The following is a 19,429-nucleotide window of genomic DNA, read 5'->3' on the forward strand; positions in this document are numbered from 1 at the left end:
TTTGATTAAATGGTTTACTAAGACCCTAATATTTTCCATATGTATCTATAGCAGTTTTACAATTCTAAATATCTATATTACTCCATTACTGTTGAACTCTTCTGTTTTTGTCCATGAAACATAGTTGTTGATTTTTTGAAAAAATAATGACAAATGGCAAGCTTTCAACAACCTAAGTCCTTTCCTCTTATATCAGTTTTCAAAATTTGCTATTTACTATCATTATTTCATCTAGCCATTAACCCTTTCACATCACCCATATGGCTATATATGTATGCTAATGTGAAGGTAGGGATAAAGCAGGGTCAGGAACTGAGTCTGCTCCATAGACAGCGGGGGTTAGCTACTATGTGTAGCATACGCCCTAAGCTAATGACTGACGCCGTCATTAGAGATGAGCGAACCGGGTTCGGGTTCAAGTCCATCTGAACCCGATCGTTCGGCATTTTATTAGCTGGGGCTGCTGAACTTGGATAAAGCTCTAAGGTTATCTGGAAAACATGGATACAGCCAATGACTGTATCCATGTTTTCCACATAGCCTTAGGGCTTTATCCAACTTCAGCAGCCACCGCTAATCAAATACAGAAAAATTCGGGTTCGGATGGACTCGAGCATGCTCGAGGTTCGCTCATCTCTAGCCGTCATTCAACCCTTTAAATATCACAATGTAACGTGATTGTGGAATTAAAATGGCTAAGTAACAAGTGTCGCACCTGTCAGGTGTCTCTTTCGAAACCCCGTACCTGAAGGGCTATACTTACTTTCCAACTGTGCTGATAAGTCTCTGTTGATCTGGCTCGGCCAGACATAAAAGTAGTATGTATCTTAAACAATGTATGAATAGCCCCTTAGATTAGCATTACCTTCAGTCTCTAAAAATGGATGATATTGATGCACAATATACTTTGTACTCAGTACTATGTAAAACTGGCTTAAAGGAGACCTGTCACCCCCCGTGCCGGGGTGACAGGCTCCCGACCCCCCGTTAGAGCCCCCTATACTCATGTGATCCCGCCGGGTCCCGCTTCCTGAGCCGGTCGGGTCACGGAGATATCAGTGCCTGAAGCCCGGAGTGCGTGCTGACAGCAGAGTCAGATGCCCATAGAGAATGAATGGGGAGTCCGATGCTCCGTCATTCTCTATGGGCATCGGACTCTCCTGTCAGCGCCGGGCTTCGGGCACTGATATCTCCGTGACCCGACCGGCTCAGGAAGCGGGACCCGGCGAGATCACGTGAGTATAGGGGCTCTAACGGGGGGTCGGGAGCCTGTCACCCTGGCACGGGGGGTGACAGGTCCTCTTTAAGGAGAATAACATGTCATCTGTCTGTACATTAAAGCTGTTAGGTAAGTGGGGATCAAATCTCTTATTCTCTTAACTTCATTTGGTATCCTTATCATGTGATTTACTGAATTTCTTTAAAAGAAAAACATGTTTTTACATAAATCACAAGATTTGAGGACAGAACAATAGTGTATTCAGATATAGCTGAGTTGCTTGGACTTTATCCCAATATAAATGGAGCCTGTTGTGTTATACTGCTATCAATGTAGGATACACAGATAAAAATAGTATTAATAGTTGAATTAAAAAGAACTGTATCAGTATTTGTTTTAGTTGTAGTACACCATGAGTGCTATGGCATTGCAGAGGGCTTTAAAGGGCCATAGAACTTTTGATTCATAGTCTGTAATCTCTTGGTAATAGATGGTATACCTGCCATAGGATAAGAATTTACTAAGACTAGTGTAGAAATTCACTATATATCTATTGGGGGGAACACATCAAGGATCTGGCAAAAAAAAAGTCAAAACTGTGTGCACAAACATTGCAAATTTGCATGTTTTTATATTTAAGGGGCAGGAAGGATTCGCAGCTACATTTAGGTGAGACTAACAAATCAATCCATATTTGTTATTGTCTATTCATTCTCCTTCTCACAGTTCTGAGCTGCTGCTTTCTGCTGAAGACACAAAAATCTGTGTGTGAGCTTTTCTCTCTCTCTCTCTCTCTCTCTCCCTCCCTTCCGAGAAGACTAGTGTAAACAAGTCCTTGTCTGGCTTTATCTGCAGCATACCAAGCAGATAAGCTTGGTAGCCCTGGGCATTTGCCATCCTGAGGAACATCCTCTGGACCTTTAACCCCTTAACGACATCGGGCGTAAATTTACACCCTCGCGTCCTGGTACTTAACGCATCAGGGCGTAAATTTATGCCCAATGCTTCCCCACAGCGATCGGGGAAGATGGCCTGCTATAAATCATAGCAGGCCATCTTAGCTTCTCGGCACGGGGGGTGGTTAACACCCCCCGTGCTTACGATCGCCGCTATTGGCTGATCAATTCAGATCAGCCAATAGCGGCGATCGGAACCTTTCAGGGTCATCGGTGACCCGATGACCCGGAAAAAATGGCGGTCGGTGCTGTCCGAGGATGGCACCGACCGCCATTACTGTAAAAAGTAATGGTGGTCACGGTGCCATCAGCCCGATCGCCGTGAACGGCCGTCCGGTACCGGCCGGCCGTTCACGGCGATCGGGCCGGTGGCACGGCGATCAGAGTCCACAAAAATAGCAAATACCTGCTGTGGACCCCTCAGCTAGGTAGCTGAGGGGTCCAGAGCAGGTATTTGTACATTACTCACCTGTCCCGGGGTCCTGATTGGCGTCTTACGGGTTCGCGGCGTCCTCAGTCTTTCCATCGGGTCTTCGGCTATTTCCGGCGGTCCCCATCGGCTTTTTTCGGCTCCAGCCTCGTCTTTTTCCGGATTTTGCGCTCTGTTGCCCTCTAGCGGCTGATATGTGTAATACACTTATCAGCAGCTACAGGGATGTTCAGAATGTAGAAAAAGTTTTTTGTTTTTTTTCCAAATTTTTTTTTTTCTATTTTCCGCACCCTATCGCCGCTGAGTGTTGATCAGCATCGCACGAAAGTGTGCAGTGAGGATATTGACACCTTGATGACGGGCACATTTGTGCCATGAAAGTGAAAAAATGAAAATATTCCCTTTCACGTCACATTGTTCCACAAATTTTGCCCATCACCAGTGGGGTCCATATGCTCACTGAACGCCTTGTTAGATTCCTTGAGGGGTGTAGTTTCCAGAATGGGGTCACTTGTGGGGGGTTTCCAGTGTCTTGGCAGCACGAGGGCTCTGTAAATGCGACATGGCCCTTGAAATCCTTTCCAGTGAAATTCAGCTTCCAAAAGCCAATTGGCGCTTCTTCCCTTTGGAGGCTCGTGCTGCGCCTCCTTGGCACTTTATGTCCACATGTGGGGTATTTCCGTACTCGGGAGAAACTGCGCTACACATTTTGTGTCTTTTTTTTCCTCTTATCCCTTTAAGAAAATGAAAAATTGAAGGCTAGAACAACGTTTTAGTGTAAAAAATAAATTTTTCTTTTTTCACGCCATATTGTTCGGAAAATCTGTGAAGCACCTGTGGGGTCCAGATGCTCACCGCACCCCTTGTTACATTCCTTGAGGGGTGTAGTTTTCTAAATGGTGTCCCTTTAGGGGTGTTTTTTAGGTTTTGGCACCCCAGAGCCTCTGCCATCCTGAAGTGGTACGATCAAAAATTACCAAATATATATATTATATATTTATAAATATTATAAATATTATATATCTGAGGCTTGTGGTTGCGTCAAATAGCGCAATAGGGCCACATATGGGGTATTTCTATAAACTGCAGAAACGGAGCAATCAATATTGGGGTGCATTTCTCTGGTAATAGGTTTATAATTATGAAAAATATTGGATTACAATAAAATCTCTGCACAGAAATTTAAAATTTTCAAATTTCTTACACACTTAGCTTTTATTTCTGTGACTCCCCTAAAGGGTTAAAAAACTTTCTGGATATGCTTTTGCAGAGTGTGGGGGGTGCAGTTTCTGAAATGGGATGCTTTGTGGGGCTTTCTAACATACAGGCCCCTCAAATATACTTTAAACCTGAACAGGTCCCTAAAAATATCTGATTTTGAAATTTTACTGAAAATTTGGAAATTTGCTGCTAATGTTTTAAGCTTCCTATTGTCTAAAAAAAATGAAAGATCGTTTAATAAATGCCGCCAACATAAAGTAGACATGTTGCTAATGCTATTTAATATATAATTTATGTGGTATAACCACTTTCTGTATAAGCAAAAAAGTTTCAAAGTTGGAAAAATGCATTTTTTCACGTTATTTGGGTTTTTTTCATAAAGATTCGTTATGAGTATAGACTCCAATTTTCCAGAAATGTAAAGAACAATATGTCACAAGAAAACAATCTCAGAATCAGCCGGATAGGTAAAAGCATCCCGAAGTTATTAATGAATAAAGTGACACAGGTCATATTCATAAAATTTGTCTCTGTCATTAAGGCCATTTCAGGCTCTGTCCTTAAGGGGTTAAAGGACGACTCCGGCTAAAAGTATTTTTTTAATATGTTATTACTTATGGAAAGTTAGACAAATTCCTAATGTACATTAATTATGGAAAATGCACATATAGGGATATTTCCCTCAATTTAGTAGATCATGGAGACTTCAAATTCTATTAAAAACCATGACATCATGAATCAGGGTGTAATTCCTATGAAGTGTCCAGCAGGGGGCGCTGTATAGGTAGAAGCCTATGGACTGTATTAAAGTCTATGGAAGATATAATATGTAATGTAATGTAAAATACACTTTATTAGTAGACTATGTGTATGGGATAATTTAGGAGCAAGGACACAAATGGAGGACACCGAGCAGGGAGGGAGCGGGGTAGGTGCATCTAACTACCTCCTCCCTCCCTGCTTGCTGCACTGGGACAGATAGACAAATAGCATAGCAGATGATGGGAGGAGTAGTACCAGGGAGATCCCCAGCACCAAACTCCCCCTCAGCTGACAGCCCCCACTGCTGGTAACTTCCCAGCCACCCCACGCGCCCACCGGCTCCGCCGCTAATCTTATACATCTGGCCCCTAGCCACCCTACACACTGGCCGCACAGCCGCCGGTAACCTCCCAGCCCCCCCCAATCATTAACCCCTCCCCCCCCCATCACCAACCCCCCAGCCTCCCAGCCTGGCCCACCATTGCACAACTCACTTTCTTGCTATCCCGGACTGTTAGCTCACTGCCGACTCTGCGTCCTGCCGTGCCCGGATGTCACCCCCAGCAGCTCTCCTCATCCGGGACCGAATCGGCAGGACACGGGGGCAGCAGTGAGCTGACAGTCCGGGATAGCAAGGAAGTGAGTTGTGCGGCCGTGGGCCAGGCTGGGAGGCTGGAGGGTTGGTGATGGGGGGCTGGGAGGTTACCGGCGGTGGCTGTGCGGCCGGTGTGTGGGGTGGCTTGGGGCCAGACATATAAGGTTACCGGCGGAGGTGGTGGCTGTGCAGTGGCCGCGTGGGGTGGCTGGGAAGCTACCGGCGGCAGCAGCAGCTGTGCGGAGAGTGTAGCGTCGGTGGTGGGGGCTGTAGGCTGAGGGGAGGCTTGGTGCTGGGGATCTCCCTGGTACTAATCCTCCCATCATTTGCTCATGCTATGAGCAGATAATAGGAGGAGTAGTAATGTCTATCAGTCCCAGTGCAGCAAGTAGGGAGGGAGGAGGTAGTTAGATGCACCTACCTCTCTCCCTCCCTTCTCGGTGCCCTCCAAGGTGTCCTTGCTCCCTAAATTATCCCATACACATAGTCTACCAATAAAGTGTAGTTTACATTACATTACATTGCACATTACATCTCCCATAAACTTCAATACAATCCATAGGCTTCTACATAAACAGCGCCCCCTGCCTGACACTCCATAGGAATTACACTCTGATTCGTGACATCACGGTATTTGATAGAATTTGAAGTCTTAATCATCTACTAAATTATGGAAAATAGCTCTATATGTGCATTTATCATAATTAATGTACATTAGAAATTTGTCTAACTTTCCATAAGAAATAACATATTAAAAAATACTTTTGGCCAAACTTCTCCTTTAAGCTTTTTTTTTGCATTAGAGATGAGCAAACTTTGAGTATATTTGGATTTGTCCAAATAAATATGGATACAGCCATATGCCATAGGCTGTATTCATGTGTTCCAGAACTCCCTTGGGCTGCATCTAACTTCTTCAGACACTGGTGATCAAATGCTGTATGAACCTGAACATACTCAAAGTTCCTTGTCTCTAATTTACATATTAACAAAAAAGAAAGCTTATATCTCACAGATGCCCAGAATCATAACAAGACGCCATAGGATTATTATTTATAAGAGGAATATTTAGCAAACTTTGTGCTAGGGAACAGTTTAGTAGATTTCCATAGCAACTAATTGAATCAATTGATAAATATCTTCTTTAGGCCATATTCACACAATGCAGTATTTTTTAAAAGAACAGCCGCTGTTTCCAATTAAAACACTGGCCGTTCTTTTCAGCCTTGGCTTCATTGCATTGAAATCCATGCAATGTCGCCCGTTCCATGCACACACCGCACCGACAACAGCCGTTGTTATACTGTGTGTGAACATAGCCTAAATGTTGAAAAAATGAAAGAGTTCAAGGACTATGATGACTTTTGTTCTTCTGCACGTGGATAAGGCTTTGTAAAACATTCCCATTTAGTGAGATTTATGTGGATAAAGCTTTGTTCAGTATTCACATTTATTGATATTGGAAACCTGGTAATTATTGCCCTCGGAACAAACTCTAGTTCATGTATACTATGAGAGGTGACCTACAGTATGACCTGTCAGCTTAGCATTGTGTAACTGTAATCTAAGATCCAAGGAAGGAATGCAAAAGAAAAAAGCTTATTTTGTATGCTTCATTGACGTTCTTCTTTTATTTAAATTTGTATGTCCTCTTTTAAAATAACCCTAAAACCCTACTGTGTTGATCCAGAGGAAGGAAAAAAACCCTTATGAGGCAGATGCCAATTGCCCCCTCACAGGGAGAAAATTCAGAATCAAAATAATCCCTCGATCACCGTCTTATCACATGAAATCTAATGCCCTTAACTTGTAATATTATATTTATTGAGATTTGAACTTATTTACTGAATCAGCCATAACAACATCATGTGGCAGAGAGTTCCGCAGTCTCATTGCTCTTACAGTAAAGAATCCGCGTCCATGGTGAAATCTTCTTTCCTATAGATGTAGAGGATGCGCCTTTGTCATGGTTACAGACCTAGGAGTAAAAAGACCACTTCAAATATCTCTGTACTGTCTGTTCATACATTGGTACATTGTGATCAGATCGCCCCCAAGACGTTTTTTTTCTAAACTAAATAGCCCCAAGCTTGATAATCTGTCTTGGTCCTCTAACCCACCCATTCCCCTAATGACCTTTGTCGCCCTCCTCTGCAGCCGCTCCAGTTCAGCCATGTCCTTCTTATACTGTACACAGTATTCCATGTGTGGTCTGACCAGTGATTTATAAAGAGGCAAAACTATGTTCTCATCTTCAGCATCTATACCTCTTTTTTCATGCATCCCATTATTTTATTAGCCTTGGCAGCAGCTGCCTGGCACTGATCACTTAAGTTGAATTTATTGTCCACCAATACCCCCAGGTCCTTTTCGGAAGCAATTTTACCCAGTGTTTTATTATTTAGCACATAACTGTACTTATTACTTCTATGGCCCAAGTGCATAACCGTACAATTATCCACATTAAACTTCATTTGCCTTGATGCAGGGCCTCCATCAGGAAATTCTGGGTCCCCTACATTGACAAAAAATCTAGATGTATCTTTGACTAATATCTCTGGTACGGCGTGCAGACGCAGCTGCTTGTTGAAGATTGGGTCACTTGGGATGCATCCCACGCCAGACCAGTTCCTTGCACGAGTCCTATTTAAAAAACAAGGTAACCCAATCTCCCAGCAGCATCTGCGTCTGAACACCATGCAGGAGACATCAACTTTGTGACAGGTACCCTTTAAAGTGACACTGTCACCCGCTTTCTGGATGAGGACTTCTCTACACAGCTCTAAAGCCTGAATTCTGCAGTTTTCATATCTTACTATATAATAGATCTCTTGATCCAGTGAAAAATGCTTTTCAAGGTTGGTGGATTGTGCTTCACGGCAGGGCTTCTTGGCTGCTGCGCCACTTTGCCCCACCCACATCGGCCATATGTCCCGCCTCTCTGTCACATCATCAGCATCTAGGCCCCGCCCCTCAGTGGCCATTGGAATGGGGCTGGCCTAGAGGTCTAGGCCTAGATGCCAATAACGTCACAGAGGTAGCGGGGCATATGGCGATGATGTGGGCGGGGGGAAGTGGCGCAGTGGCCGTGAAGCCCTGTCCAGGTGGCACAATCTAACAATGTTAAAAAGCAGTTTTCACTGGACCAAACACCAAAAAATCTATTATAACGTAAGGGCTAGTTCACACGGAGTAAAAGAGGCAGAATTCTGTGACAGAACTCTCCGCTGCGGAGTCCCACCTCCGCTCTCTGCACCTCTCTGCTCAAGGAATTGACATGTCATAGAGACATTAAAAGCAAACGAATAAAGCACTCCACTAACACTTGTTTACCAACAGCAATACAACATCACTACAACGACGGCCGCCAAAGATTGTTATTTGGTACTCAAAATAACGGCCATTAATAATCGTTTGAACTGGCCCTAAGAGTAGCTAGACCCATTATGGGGCCCATTTTAGAAAATACTTTACTCATCCTTGTGACATGTATAATACATTTTCCTCCCTGTATCAGGTTCCATTATAAGCTGCAAGAACAGATTTAAAACAGAAAACAGCTTTGTCAAAATTCTTCAGGGGAGAATAATCATGAAATACTACAAATTCCATTTAGCTCAGACAACTGCTTTCAATAAAGATCAGGTGATTCTTAGTTACTAGAGATGTCTGTAAAGCTGATTAGTCTCGCAGTGGCGTTTCACGTCTAATATATAGAAGGCAATGCTCTTATCTGGGAAAAGCTGCTTTCTATGAAAATCATCATTTCTGCTTCCTTTCAAGCTTAAATTACAATTGGCTTCTTGGGGCTCAATACATGAAAATGTTTCGCTCTCACATGAAGAGGCTCCGCATGATAAATGGAAACAATGATTTATACAAGTACAAAATAAACACAAACTATTAGTATAATGACCATTCAGATTGCTGCAACATTGATTGGCTTCTGCTTGACATTTTAAAGACTGTCCTGATCAACCACATGCTTAAATTGTATATATATATATATATATATATATATATATATATATACACACACTCACCGGCCACTTTATTAGGTACACCTGTCCAACTGCATGTTACCACTTAATTTCTAATCAGCCAATCACATGGCGGCAACTCAGTGCATTTAGGCATGTAGACATGGTCAAGACAATCTCCTGCAGTTCAAACCGAGCATCATGGGGAAGAAAGGTGATTTGAGTGCCTTTGAACATGGCATGGTTGTTGGTGCCAGAAGGGCTGGTCTGAGTATTTCAGAAACTGCTGATCTACAGGGATTTTCACACACAACCATCTCTAGGGTTTACAGAGAATGGTCCGAAAAAGAAAAAACATCCAGTGAGCGGCAGTTCTGTGGGCGGAAATGCCTTGTTGATGCCAGAGGTCAGAGGAGAATGGCCAGACTGGTTCGAGCTGATAGAAAGGCAACAGTGACTCAAATAGCCAACCGTTACAACCAAGGTAGGCAGAAAAGCATCTCTGAACGCACAGTACATCGAACTTTGAGGCAGATGGGCTACAGCAGCAGAAGACCACACCGGGTGCCACTCCTTTCAGCTAAGAACAGGAAACTGAGGCTACAATTTGCACAAGCTCATCAAAATTGGACAGTAGAAGATTGGAAAAATGTTGCCTGGTCTGATGGTCAGAATTTGGCGTCAACAACATGAAAGCATGGATCCATCCTGCCTTGTATCAACGGTTCAGGCTGGTGGTGGTGGTGTCATGGTGTGGGGAATATTTTCTTGGCACTCTTTGGGCCCCTTGGTACCAATTGAGCATCGTTGCAATGCCACAGCCTACCTGAGTATTGTTGCTGACCATGTCCATCCCTTTATGACCACAATGTACCCAACATCTGATGGCTACTTTCAGCAGGATAATGCGCCATGTCATAAAGCTAGAATCATCTCAGTCTGGTTTCTTGAACATGACAATGAGTTCACTGTACTCCAATGGCCTCCACAGTCACCAGATCTCAATCCAATAGAGCATCTTTGGGATGTGGTGGAACGGGAGATTCGCATCATGGATGTGCAGCCGTCAAATCTGCGGCAATTGTGTGATGCCATCATGTCAATATGGACCAAAATCTCTGAGGAATGCTTCCAGCACCTTGTTGAATCTATGCCACGAAGAATTGAGGCAGTTCTGAAGGCAAAAGGGGGTCCAACCCGTTACTAGCATGGTGTACCTAATAAAGTGGCCGGTGAGTGTATATATACATATATATTAGTAAAACCTTAGACATAATTCACTTCGGGAATGTGCTTGTAATCTAAATCACTCGTATATAAAAGCAAATTTTCCCATAAGAAATAATTGAAACACAGATTTTCATTCCACAACCCAAAAATAAGGTAGGTAAGGGAATCTGTATCAATGAAAAACACTGTATCAGAAAGGAAGAGGTTAAAGAGTTAACTCTTCCTCCACACACAAGTCCCCAGGTGGCGTCAAACCTTCTGGTGCTGGTACACTGGTCAGATCACAGGCAGTGTTGTTCAGCTAACATTGCTTTAAATTTTTTACATGGATCAGCACCATTGCAGGAATGCCGGTGGCCCAGTCCTTTTTTTGAACCAGCACTGGGTTCCCGTGCACACCGCCAGTCTTTTCCCAGGCACTGGCCCGGCATGAAGTACTGAAGGTGGGCCGGCCGGCCCAAAGTGTGATGAAACCCCTTCCCCTCTGAGACACAGTTCCATTAATTCTAAAGAATTTGCATGACAGAGGGAAAAGGTAATCGTCACACTGGGGGCCAGTGGGGAATAGACGTACCTGATGGTACATTGGCTTTAATTTTCATCTATGTTTCCTAAAGGTATTACATTTGCAAAGAAAAGAAAACAAATTTCACCCTCATTTTTCTTCTGTCTCAGTACAGCAAGATATGTACGTCGTGCAGTTGTGGATACACCTCCTGTTACAATGGAAGAGCTAACTTCAAACTACAATGAGTGACATCTCCTTCCTTCAGTCCTTTCCTGCTATCTTTTGCACTACTGCAGTTGCGTATGCCAAAATAGCAGAACTGATTAGAACTATTTTAGTGTGTGTTTCGGGTGTCCCTGGATATGACCAAAGGGAAACTGTAATTCTGCTTTCCATTAGTAAGGTATGGCCTAGCTTTTAGACTTCACACAATTCTTCCCAGCATTAACACCAGGCAATATTGTGGAATTGTTGGTGTCACTAAATATGTATTCCCTTGCCCCCATCTCCTAGTGCTGTATCCATGTTTTTCCAGGCAAGCAGTTCTGGAAGACACAGATACAGCCTTTGGCCTATGGCTGTATCCATGTTTTCAAGACAGTCTTAGGGCTGCATCCAACTTCTACAGGCACAGGTAATTAATTGCTGCACACTCAGTTTTGGATGATCCCGGCCATGCTCGAGGTTCGCTCATCTCAAATAAATAATTTAGTGTGTTCCTGTGGCGAGAGAATGTGGTACCAGCACTACGAGATGGGGGCAAGGATATTCCTAATTGTTAAACAGTTCCCTGCTCTCTATTTATTATATATTGGAGCACATGGATCACAGGGAGTAGGGGGCACAGCAAGGAAGAGGGGACACAGAGAAACACTTTGCCCAAGCATTGAAACTTTTCCCAAGCACGCTTTGACTTGTTTTACCTTCCATCGATCTGTGAGAAGTTGCAGGTGTAAAGCGCTGCTGTTATGAACAGCTTCTTCTGCACAACAGTGATATATAATTTCTAAATAATACTGCTAAACTAATAATATTAAGATTTGCGGTTGCCGTCTCTAGATGGTGGATCATCTGAGGTGTCCACTTCAGCATAGGAGGCTGATGCACCCCATGTGACTGCATAAATCAAACAACCCTGTGGCCAGAAATCTTGCACACCTTGCATAGACTCAAATTATTGTGGATGGTACTCAGTACGTACCAGACTGTTGTCTATCTGCTTCAAATTAGGTATGTATATATATATATATATATATATATATATATATATATATATATATATATGCATAGGCGTATGAAGGACCACTCTGACACCATGTCAAGGTAGAACTTGTTTATTATAAGTGTTACAGAAGGTTATATAGCAGCAAGAACAAAGAGGGGAGTTATATAGATAAGATGCCAGGCTATTATCCTTATTTGCATAGTGAATTGTAATTACATAGCTCATGAATTACGTAGTTATACACAGACTCTCTCCTTTAGGCGTTGTCCAGGATATGGGGGCCATCTTTAACAATAGAATATACAGAATTGTCTTTATTTCCACAACAAAATCCCCAAATATCTTGAAGCCTTACCTAAAGCTACATCATTTCCTCTACTCAATTTGGAGAAGTAAGCTCACTCGTGGTCCAAGACCTCACTAGTTTTGCATCAGTTAGAATGGAAATTATTAGTGTTGAGTGAGCTTGCTCGTTGGAGCATGGTGCTCAATTGTGAATCAAGTTCGATGCTTGACTGGTGGTGCTCTGGTAAACGCGGTCATACACCTCAATTAACTGACCCACTGCAGTGATCATTTTTCATTCTGATTTTTGTCCCTTGAAGGGATGTTTAAACAAAATATATCAAAATTAAATAGGTTAACCAGGCACCCTCTGCTCTGCGGACCAGGGGGCATCTGGTTAAATGCTCGAGTCTCCCAATGGTTCGTTACTGAAGTTGAGCACTCAAGCATGGAAAAATTCTTGACTAGAGCAAGCACTAGAGCAGTTTAGTGCTCACTCAGCACTAGTTATTATCTTTAATAGTTGATAATTTTCCATTACCTTATGTCTGTAAATATCAACCTACCCCTGTCAGAATTGGCAGAATGTAGTGGCATCACAAGCTCCCGTAATGTGTTAGATTGATCGCTGCTGTGCACTTTTTTTGAAGTCACGACAGAAAGTAGAAAAACAGCTTGGCTGTATATCATCCCCAGGCTTATTAAACCTGTGCTCTTCACAAAAATTAGTTAAAGCCGACCCCATATGAACTCATTTGCAGAGCGGTGAACCCATGCCATCTGTATTCCACTGATTACAACAACACCTTTAATTAATTTACATCATTCAATTGCAGTTTACTCTCTGACCTTCTCCCGGGCTCTAAGACATGCTAAAACTGCTGATATAAAATCTGCAAAAAGAAAGCTCACTTTCAAATATGATAGTTTAAGGAAATTTAGGGGCATTTCATCCCTGGCTATCTGACTGGGATTAATGTTGGTATTTAATATGATAAAATTGCAAGTTCATTAGTACCCATTTTGAATGCTGGAATTATTTGCATATTAAAGTGGACCTGTCACAGCATTTTACATTTTAGCTGGTTAAATGTAGTGCATGGTTGTATAGGTCTTCTCAATCTGCTGTCAATTTATTATTATAGAAATGTACTCCAAAAGCCCATGGGGGGGGGGGGCTTTCCCCTACACCCAAATAACCCACTATGTACATTTTATGGCTTGTCTACAACACCCCTTTGCTTACCTATATCAGCCTCCAGCTGCTTGATTTACATCCACTAGGTTTTATTTTCAAATGAGCCACCTGAGATAACATCCTGTGTCAGTGCTCTGCAAACCATGCTCCGAGTACGCACAGTTCTCTTGGCTTCTCCAGGGGCGTAACTACCATCATAGCAGCCATAGCGGCTGCTACGGGCCCACTGCATCAGAGAGCCTGGTGGCCTGCTCCTGCAATAAACTGGGCCCCCTAAGCCATCATCATTTGCAGCTAAATGGTGGGTAAATGGGCCTTCTGTGTGTTGTAAATGTCTCTTTAACAGCAAGCACTCCTGATAAGTGCTTGCAGTTATGACTACATTTGACAGCTTAGTGGTCAGTCGGAGCATTGCAGACTAAACACAGGGACATTGCAGACGAGCCGTGGGATGTACATAGCTAGGCTTTTGCATCCAGGAAAACACCTCCTGGTCTTTTGGAGCTCATTTCCATGTTGATAAAAGACAAATATTTAAGCACTGGAGGGTTTAATCTACAAAAGCAAGGTATACATGAAATCAGACCGAGAAGCCCTATACAACCTTGAACCTAGTTTAATTACTCAAAACCCTGAGACAAGTCCACTTTAAAAACAAAAGGGGGATTTTTTTTTTTTTTACTATTGCAGAAAAATAGTCCTTAGTTTTTGGTTGGCAACCTAGACCCATACAAAAATTCAATGAACTGCTTAAAGCATTACATTCACTTTTAAAAAAAACTTTTGACATGTGACATATATATGCCAAAAGTTTTGTTCAGTCAGGACCTGGGTATTGCATCTGAGCATGGCTCTCCAAAGCTTGCTGCCCTCCCTGCCTCATTGCAGGTGATCGGTTGTATAGTAAGGTTATGGAGCCCGACTTCTGCAATAAGATGGATTGTGCTTTGAGACAGATGAGTGAAGCGCTCAGCTGCACACTTCCTCCAGGTTTATCTAGCAGAAGGTGCTGGTCGTAATACACAGACCTCAACAGATCAAAACTTTTAAAATATCTGTGAGTAAAGGTACCTGTATCTCAGTTACTATATACCTCAAGTTGTCTTGTGGCTAAATAATCTGTTGCAAACTGTATTAAATTATGCATCGGTATTTTAAGTTCATATACACTGTCATTACACTGTAGGTTTTTGCAAGACATATTAGGATATACTGTCAATGCCAGATCAAACATCCACATCGGATCGGTCGAGTCACCCCACCAATCAGACATTAGTGGCCTAATCTGGGGACAGGCCATGTTATAAACATTTTATTGAAAAATAGACATAAATACCTAAAATTAGAAAGTTCACTTTTGGATACAAAAAAACCCTAGAGAATTAGTTCGTAAAATCTAGCATAGTTACAGATATTTTTTCTACTAGCAAGACTGGAAAAATATTAACAGAAATAACATTAAGATGTAACACATATGTTCCAGTCTGACACCAGGAAGAAATCTGTTCTTCTTTTGTACAATCAATTTAGGAACTGTACTCCAACTAGGTGCATCAATAATTAATATGCCTTGCATCAAAATGGGGATTTGAGATCTAATATCTGGTGTTTTCCACCCTCCACCTGCGAATCTAATGCAGTTATTTTGTAAATGAATACCCAGATGTCATTACATTGCCTAAAGATAATGATGCCTCTTCTGTGGCTTGGGGAATAATTGTGTTTTGATGTGTAGCTTCTAGCTTTTCTTGTATATGGTATATTCTTCAAACAACCACAAAAGCCAAATGCATGTTTCTGCAAGATAAGTTCATCACAGCAGCACTAACATAATTTAATGCACAGAAAATTCCTGAAGCCAAACATACTACAATAATATTCAAAGCTTTGAAGTTTGTCGCTATAGGAAAATGTAATTTCTATCTTATGTTTATTTCACTAATCCCCAAAAGTTATTCCTGAAATAGTTTCCCTCCTATCTATTTCATATCTATCTATTTATCTAGCTATCTCCTATCTATCTCCTATCTATCTATCTATCTATCTATCTATCTATCTATCTATCTATCTATCTCCTATCTATCTATCTATCTATCTATCTATCTACTCAGTAATGGTGACTTTTAGCACCCTTTTTTTAGTACTTTAGTTATTTTTGGTCTCTACTCATTAATAATGCCCCTTAGTAAATTTACTAAATAAAAGCATGCCTCTTAGAGCCACATCTCTTATTATATGCTGGATAGGATGGGCTGGCAAAAAATGTCAACCTGTGCATTGTTCTAAATTGCAGGGAAGCCATTGGGACATGTAATCCTTATTGGGAAAAATATTTCTAAATTTCTAAACAATTTTTCTTTATTTATAACTTTTATAGACTCAGGTTGACTTAAGTAGTACATGACATACATAGTTAATAATACTGGATATACTGTATTATACTGTTACTGTATATTGGGGCCTTACTTATCTCCACATACCTCCATATTTAAATGAAGGTATACAGAAACTGTGCCTTGCTCTATCCATTCCAATACCTCTAAGGGGGCTTAGAAGTGTTTTTTTCTATTTCATTGAGTTATAAGAAACTGGTTAGTAGAGTTCTGCCTTAAATTATGTGATATATTCTATGACCCTGGTCTTTCTTGGAGCTCAATAAATAATGTTAAACCTTAAAGGGGCTAATTGGCCAGAAGCAACAAAGGCTAAGCAAAAGGCCTACGTGACCCATCTAGAAATAGAAACCCTGCTAACTTTAGAGCTATTGTTAGAGCTTGAAAACTGGACATCAGACATTGGACTTCCTAGAATTTTTTGTATGTTTCAATACACCTCCTGGAATGAAACCTATGAAAATATGCTTCCTTATCACTAGAGGGATTCTCACAGAAGAACCACTTCCTAGACTACAGACTACCTTTGAAACATCAGCTGGGCCAACTCTGAGGATAACTGTGGCCTGAAGAAACTGCATGCAGATCATGCAGTTATGCCCTATCCACTCTATACACAGAATAGGGCAGAACTAAGATATCCCGGGAGGGTGAGGGGTCCCCTGGGCCTTGAGAGCGGACCCTGAAATCCCAAATGAATGAGATTGAGGGACTTTGAAACATTTGATTCCCAGAAAAGTCTTCTAGAGAGACTAGAGTACTGAAGAGAATTTTACAGATTCACCAGTTAACCCAGTTGGTCTAAAATTCTCAAAACTCATTCAGTCTGGGGCTGAACCTGCTGGCTAGAATTCCCATGAGCAGAAAGTTGTCTAAGTATGGAGCAAAAATACCTTAACCCTCTCTTATATGGGCTGCCACCTCTGCAATAATTTTGGTAAACACCCTAGGGGTTGATGCAATACCAAATTGAAGGACTCAAAATTGTAGATAATTCAACTGTCCTTTAAGATAAATTCAAAGATATGTTGGAATGTCTGGATGGATTGGAACATGCAGATAAGCATCAAAGTCATGAAATGTCTTGCTAACAGAAGTATAATGTTGTGAAGTGAAAGGGGAACAGAAGAAAAGTCCAGTTTAAGGTTGGGTTCAAACGCTGTAAAAACAACAGCTGCTATGTGACACGACTTTGTCACACAGCGGCCACTGTCTGTAATGTTTACCCGGGCACTCCGGGTTAACCAATTAAACATAGCACACAATGTAACGTACAGACGGAATTTAAACTCTGGACTCTAGAACGTTTAAACAAAAGTGCCAACCACAAAACCACTGTAACTAATTCTCATTTCCATGGAAAAATATGTTTGAACTTTGTGGCTGTTGAGATTATTGGCCGATTTGGGAGATATTTATATTATTTAACTTAAGACATCAGCTGGGTATTAATACAGTATTTATATCAATGGGTTCACAAGTAATAAAAATATAGTTTATGTAGTTATCATTCTATACCTGTCATGACATGTGAAAAACATAATAACTCAGCAAATATAGTTAAAGGGGTTATTCAGCATTAGAAAAACATACTCACTATCTTCCAGAGACAGCACCACTCTTGTCTTCAGTTCAGATGTGGTTTCCAATTAAGCTCCATTTACTACAATGGAACTGAGTTTGAAAAAATACACCAAAACTGCAGACAAGAGTGGTGCTGTCTCTGTAAGAAAGCAGCCATGTTTTTCTAATGCTGGATAACTCCCTTTAATGCTTGCCTTATGTATGCTGTTGGCTTTTATTTTAATAGTGCAGCTCCAGTGGCCTGTTTAGTGGCCATTGTGCCGCTCATGCTTTTGCATTTTACTCTAAGCTGGTGGGAGGGCAATTAGATCAGTTTGTTTACTCACTGGGATGTGTACAGCTGCTGGCCAATCAGCATTCATCTTCCCTGGATCAGTCTGTGCAGAGCAGAGGGACAACTAACATCACTTCCTGCATTTGGTCTAGTTTTTGCTGTTACTGAAGACCAAATGGCCGCAGTGTTGGAGCCTTGACTGTAGCATTACATTTCATATAGAAAACAGGCACATAAATAAATAAAGTCAATTGCAAAGATGTAGTATATCACCTCCCCTGCTGATGTAACATTATATATTGGTAATGACAGTGCCCATTTAACAGTTTTGTTCAAGTCCCTTTGAAATTATCATAAAAGGGGAAATTTCCTTGAAAAGGGAAATATGAAAGTGAAAGGTCTGGACTAAGCAAAGAATATCCATTACATTCTAGGTCACAATTTAGATTTGCATAATAGACAACAAAACGGAGAAGATTATAAAGTAATTTGCATAGCAAGTCTTCACAATTTTACTTTTTTTGCTCTCCTGTGAATATTCATCTTAAGTGGATTGCTGAACTGTAAGCTAGTAGCTGCTAAGGATAAGCATGAATTCTTAATGTCTAGTTTCCCTGGTGATCTTGAGAATAATCCATGAAAGAGTGATTTGTATCAGCCAACATATGTATTGACTTGTGCTGAATTGCCATGTCAAGTGAAACTAAAACTAGCAGCACAGGGTATATATAGATACATCAGTCCCTGAGATTTCTTAGAATTTTAGGTGTGCTCTGTTTATTGTCTACTAAGGACCCACCCTATTGAGAAAGCCGTGCCGAAGGTGGCAAACAAGATTGTGGCTTATTTGCAGTAGCTCTACAAACCATTCCTGGGCCACACAAACAATCTCAAGTAGATGTGCGGCTGATAACAAAGATTTTATGGGAAGCACAAGCTTGTTTGCTCACTAGTCAGCTGATTGCTATAAGGAATAAGGGGGAGATTTGTAAAATTGGTGTAAAGTAGAACTGGCTCAGTTGCCCCTAGCAACCAATCAGATTCCACTTTTTTTTCCTCACAGATTCTTTGAAAATGAAAGGTGGAATCTGATTGGTTGCTAGGGGCAACTAAGACAATTCTACTTTACACCAATTTGATAAATCTTCCCCTTATAAGTGTTTCTAGGAACACACATTTGCCTGATAATTGGCCCATGTAAAAGGCCCTTTAGAGGGTTATTTCTTACATAGTTACATAGTAAATAAGGTTAAAAAAGAGTCCATCAATTTCAGTCTATAACCCTTACCCTCGTGGGCAGGGTCCTCTTTCCCCATGAACCAGTCTGCCATTTACCTTCATGTAATGTGATATGATCTTGTTATGTTCCTGTTTGTCAACCCCATCACTTGCATAGCGCTCTGGAATCAAGGGTGCGTTGCAAATAAATAGAAATAATAATAATAATAATAATAATAATAATACTATGTTGATTTAAAGAAAGGTAATTGCCCCATCACAGGTAGAAAAAAATGTATTCCTGACTCCAATATGGCAATCAGAATAAATCCCTGGATCACTGTCTTATCA

This window comes from Dendropsophus ebraccatus, chromosome 7, assembly GCF_027789765.1.
Source record: "Dendropsophus ebraccatus isolate aDenEbr1 chromosome 7, aDenEbr1.pat, whole genome shotgun sequence".
Classification (NCBI taxonomy): Eukaryota; Metazoa; Chordata; class Amphibia; order Anura; family Hylidae; genus Dendropsophus; species Dendropsophus ebraccatus.